Source organism: Apus apus, chromosome 1 (assembly GCF_020740795.1).
Source record: "Apus apus isolate bApuApu2 chromosome 1, bApuApu2.pri.cur, whole genome shotgun sequence".
Taxonomy (NCBI): Eukaryota; Metazoa; Chordata; class Aves; order Apodiformes; family Apodidae; genus Apus; species Apus apus.
In genome coordinates this window covers 50,878,360-50,884,725 of record NC_067282.1, presented here as the reverse complement: position 1 = coordinate 50,884,725, position 6,366 = coordinate 50,878,360, and positions in this window count along the sequence as shown.

Genomic DNA, 6,366 nt, shown 5'->3' with positions numbered 1-6,366 from the left:
ATTTTTTGAGATGTTTGTACCATGACCACAGGGATTACTTTACACTAATGTTGTGATTTTTTTAACTCTCAAGTGTACTAAAACATGTAGGAAGACTGTTACAATTACATTATGTGTCTTGTAGTGGCCAATGGCAGCTATAAAAACATACGTGGATGCAGAACTAGTGCAGAAAATTTTGAACAATATTATTTCACCAGTCTCCCTGATGGGAGCTCTGTCACATTAAAAATAAATTAATAAATTAATAAATTAGCTGTACATGTCGCCTCCTGCAAAAATCCAAAATAATTATGTCTTCAAGAAAACACTTGATTTTCAGGTGTGCTGTGCACTCATAATATTCCCATAGTGTTATAGAAATTTATTAATACCCAGGGTATTTGAGAATTCATGGATATAAGGTACTGTGTCTTTGTTAGTTTTTTTAATCTTAGCTTCCTTTTTGGATGGCTTAAAAAAATACATTCAGAGTTCTTTCTAAAGGTCTATCATTGCAAACTTGCCTTTACTATAAACTTACTCCATGTTTAATTTTAAACAATACTGGTCATTATGTAAAACTGCAAGTACTATTTAAATCTATAACTACTACCAAAATGAATGTATACAAAGCATGTTTGTTAGCAAATATTTGGAGTTGAAGGACTTCTCAAAATTGTACTTCTCAAATTGTAATTGAAACACTCAACTTAAAATGAAGGACACATAGATTTAACTTTTCTTGAAATTCAGTAGCAAAAAGATTGCTCCTTGTTCCATGTTCTGTACAATTCTGGTCTCTTTAACTCTCTTCTCCTTAGCATTTGCTTTGTATCTCCTGCAAAAACAGATTTCCACTAGTGTTACCTGAAAGGCTTCTGAGAGTTCTTACTGACCAATTGTTGCTTTCACAGCTTTTGCTCCTCTTGAGTCCCCATGGAGACATGTTTTCATTTATTTAAACATCCCTTCATTCCCAGTGAAAACTGCAAAATACAGTTTCAGGATTCTGTAGCTTTCTGTATCCTTGCACTCCTGTACAATTTTGCTATCCACAGTGACCTATGGCAAACAGTTTTACAGGCTACAATGGCCTACACAAAGAAACACATCTCTTTTTTTTATCTTTTTCTTTTTATTGATGTTTTATTTTAATTTTTTAATAATTTTACTTGTTTATTTAAAGCTCTAAGGTCCACTGAGGCCCCTATAGCTGGTGAAGTCAAGGAGATCTCTCTTCCCCCAGTCCTCGAGAAGGGATAATAAGGATCCTCCCAAGAACTGGACATAACCTCCACAGTGGCCAAGGGATGGTAATGTTTCAAGACAAGTGTGTTCAGCTCTGACAGAAACTTCTGATAGGGGAAAGGAGCAACAGAAGCCAAGGGCTTAACCTAATTAGCCAGCTGATGAAGGTCTGTTTTGTCTTAATGAAGATTTTACACCAGATGAAGGCAGGTGAATACCGTGTCTGCAGCTAGGCAGACTGTCAGGTGCAGGCTGCCCTGTGCCACCAGCGCCCATGCCACATGCTCCCTGGCTCACTCTGTCCCGCAGGGGACCACAGGCACCCCCATTTATTTGGCCACATCCTGGCTCCCTCACTGTCCACACAGCACAAACCTCTGAAGAAAACTAGGGATAGTGACTCTTGTCATGAAAAACAGCTGGGGTGCAAGTTGCATAGCAAGGAATCACAACTTTGGGCTCTCTGATGAAGAACAGATTCTGTCTTTATTTTTCTTTTTTGAAGATGAACCCCCTGAAGACCACATACCCTGTGGTACCCATCCTGAAGACACTGACCAGTGCAAAATCCTTTATGCAAAACAGCTTAGGAGTAATCAGTGTTTAAGGTCCCAGATAACGCAAAATTACAATAGGACATTGAAATTATATTGAAGTTTTTCAGAGGAAGTAAAATATTTTACTGCAATATAAAAAATATTCAAAGCACTGATTACATATTCTAAAGCATTTTACTTTTACTGGGCTTAAAAAAGTGAATTTATTTCTAATATATTTGTTTGGTAAATCCTAAATCCCTTTTACAGACAAACAGATTCAGTAATGGAATTAAAATTTTATCTCAAAAGTTCTTAAGTCAATTCTCATAGTTAGCAGACTGCTAAAAAGTCAAAAGAGAAAAAGTACTGACAAGTGAAAAATGACAAATAGTTCTTCATTCTAGTTAACAGGACATAACTTGTATGTCTAGGACTTGAACTCACACTGAGCTCCGTTTGAGAAAAGCTCTTAACAGTGGGTGTTTCGATCATTTTTAATTAAAATTTGAATTTTATTTGTAGTCCTGGCCTGACTTCATGATTGGTTTTTCTTCTTAATTCACATACATAATTTCAACCCACTGGCAAGTTCTTCTACAAATGCTATGCATTCCCATTTATTTCAAAAAGGTTTCTTAAATAATAGACTAGAATCTCACACTGAGTTGTTCATGACATCCATTCTTAGTGAAGTTAGGAGGATGTTATTTCATGTAATTGAAAGACTGTCTACACAAAATATCTGATTGTTTTACTATATGATTTTTCAAAAATTCACTCAGTTGTTCAAATGTTGCTTTACCGTTGTATTGAATATTTATCCTAAAAGGGAGAGAATGATATTATAAGGATGCATAGGCATAAGAATAATAAAGTATCTGACAGCAAATCAATAACTGAGCTGTCTCATACTATGAAAACCAATATCCCATTGCCTGAAAAATCTTACAACTCTTGCAGTACTATTTTTTTCTTGCATATAAAAAAATTGTCATTTTAGAATATTCAGAAGTTGCAATCACAAATATCCATATTCAGCACATCAAGAAGACTGTTAAGAAAAGGGTAAGGGAAAACACAGAAGCCTGCCTATGATGTACTTGCCCAAATTTAAAGTTAACACCATTACATAAAATGGTGAAGTTATTCTTGCCTTTTATCAACATCAGGGCAGAACTGGACCCCACAACTAATCCAGTGTGCTTCAAAACACCAACAGTGCCCCAGCACATCAGCATTTCTCTCATCAGTGCAAGGCAGCTCATCATCCATCACCTGTCAGCTGTTCTAACAGTGACATTGAGTCTCATAAAAAAATACCTAAACAGGCATCATGTGAGAAGAGAGACATAGCTCAGAAGCAGGAAGCAGGCAGCTCCTTTTTATTCCACAGGCTATTTACTGGGATCGGTGTGTCAAGCTCACGTCTGTTTCTGCAGCAAACTGGCAGACGTTCATGGTTACAGTGTTTTGCTCAATTGAATCTGACCTGTACATTGTCAAGTGACAGCATCCTAGCATCACTGGATCTAACAATTCAATGTAATGACAAAACCAGGGATGCATATTAGTAAAGTTCTAAAATAGTTTTATGTGGAGCTTCCCTCCTATGCATCAAATTGAAATTTTATTGATCTTCCAGGATTTGGAATAATTTCAGATGTCATTGCTGACTATAAATTTATCACAGCCTTGAAAAAAAAAACAGGCTAGTTTCTGATTCTGCATGGTCCTGAAATAGAAAAACCTGAGTTTGCACTGCAAAACACATTTCCATTTTGTTGTCTCAAGTTTATTGGTCATAAACATTAAATATGCACACACCATCTCAATCAGGACCCACTAAATTATTTTTATATAATTCATTTTTATTAAATCACTAATCTGAGTCTGACAATAATTTCTTGTATTAGTGGTCTAAAGCTGAATCTGAATCTATTTTAGGGATTAGCAAAATCTGTAATGACATCATGTGTTTAATGTTAAAAATATTCTTTAAACTTTTGCTGGCTCCCTCAAAGTACTTATCAGTTTGCAAAAACAAGCCAACATAAAGAAAAATCTTCTTAGATTTACCTCGTCTGTGGCACAGAGAAATTTTCCAGATTAGAGCAGAGAGGCAGAAAGAGAGGAGACACAGATTTAGGTGTTAGAGCTCTTTCAGAACAAATCACATGTGAAACTATGATGATCTTGCTGTCATAAACACTGTAAGGATCCACTGGCTCAAAGAGCTTCACTCCTCAAGTCACTTTTAGATTCTTGTCAAGTGGTGATTAGCAGTCTAAATGTGTTACCTGTCTTTTCTAGTGAAGCAACAAACTCCCCTTGAGACCAAAACCCAGACAACACCCTTGCTATGTGTCACTCAGATGGAAGCATAGATTTGGCTCCCTTGCTCTATATGCTGGACTTCAGCGGTGCATCATCAGTCCTCGAACCACTGTCTTTCTCAGGCCACATCCCAAGATACTTAAGGCAGCACTGATCATCCTGCTTAGAAAATATCACTTTGCTGGGCTGCAATTTGACCCTAACTTTATTTCAGGCACTTTGTGAAACACCCATGAGACAGTCATTGTGCCTTTGGACACAAGTCCTTGTGGACAGTTCCTCCTTCTGCAGCAATAACACAATACTCGTGGGCGCACTTGGCCCACACACAGAGGGTCCTGTGTATCCCTTGGCTAGAGAAGAGAGGGCTCTTCATGGGGTAGACACCTATAGAAAGGGAGAGACAGCAAGAAAATACACAAGCTAAATAGGGCATGCCCTAATTTTTAAAACCTGTGCTGTGTCCCATCATTATACAGATATTTTTGGACAAGGAATCCCAATAATTTCTGCTTGATAGACACAAAATCATTAAAATATGCATTGATTTTTTTGCTTTTATTTTTTTTTTTTTTAATTCACATTAAGCCTTCTGGAATTGCCTCATGCAGAAGATTAGAATTCCTTTGCCTGAATTATTTTTCAAACCAATGACCTTCTTGTAATTTTAAATACCTCTAACCACAATGTGTAAATACACACAAAGACTGTCTTGTGAGATTTAGCAGCTGGGGAGCAGACCCAAATACTTTTTGAAAAGGTCATGCTACTTCTTCTGGCAAATGTACAGCTGATTATTAGTTTTTTGCACCAGCTACATAATTTACATGATACAAACTAACCCCCCGTGTATTTACATTCTTACAATCTTTCTGCAATCCATTTCTGTCCAACCACCTGAGAAGAAAATAGGAGCTGCTTCCAGCTATTCTAAAAATTATATGAAACATTATTTTCTTCCTTTTTTTTTACTCTCTTATTCATGTAAGGTGGTAGCAGTAGTAGTGGTAGCAGTAGTAGTAGTAGCAGTGTGAGGCACAAAATACTTTTGCTTTAGTATCTGAAAAGATTTCCTTCAGTTATTATTTGTACTTCTTACACAAGCAAGTCCATAATCTGTATTGACTTGGAAGAGTTTATCTTCAATGCATACTCACATTCTCCTCCTGTTCAGCATTTTCCTTATAAACTTTCACAGCTTATAAACCTCAGAGATTAAGTGACTCCAAAGGAGACACTCTTCTTTCACTGCACAGGGTGTAACCATTGTGCTTTGGACTGTGATGACATTACAGATAGTGCCTCTACATGTGGCTTTGCTGCATGATGCCTATTCATTGACCCACATATTCCTACTTAAATTACAAGGATACTTTAAATATAAGTAGAAAAAAAAATATCAAAATACCAATTCAGTATTATTTCAGTGAATTAATTATTAAGCATCACTTTTGAGATCTCTTGCTTTTAATACTATGTATTAAAAGATGTCAGCATTGACTGACTCTTAATAAGAATACAATATATGAAATACCAGTGTAACAACAGAATTTTTTCTGCCACTTTTTCAGTATACAAATATGCAAGTACTGATCTAGCTCTATGTACCTGATGATACAACATGATTGGCCATCCTTGATCTCTTTTCTTCCTGTTTGCATATGACTGATTTTTCAGAGCTAACAACACCGCATGTACTATTGCTATTTTTTTAATCAGTCTGAAATTACTTCATTTTGCTTGGACTCATATCTTTCTCTTAGAGACCAGTCTGATCTGTGTTATTTAAAATAAAAGCTTTTTCCAGAAAAACTGTTAAAAATAAACATTATTTGTTCTGTGGTTTACTAAAATAGGACAAAATACATTCTTGTTAAAAATTATGATATAACATGCAGACTTCTAACCTCACTTTAAATGATAGAGAGATGTTAAAGATTTTTTTTTCTTCATAAAGCATTTCCATTGATAAATTATATGACTAAGTCCAAGCCACATAGGCACTTCATTTTTTGAAATACCTGCCACCATGAAAGCATTGATTATCCTTTTGACGTCAGTCAGTTGAGGGGGTGGGAATAAAAAAAAAAAAAAAGCAGTTTTTCTTCCAAATAATAGAAGTTGACATTTGCAATGCTGAGATTTCAAGATCCAATTAGATCAAGTTTATGAGCAACAAAAGAGACTCAACATTTCTATTAAAACCATAATACCAGAGAAAAAAACCCAAGAATGCTCCAACAGTAATGTAATTGCAGGACTG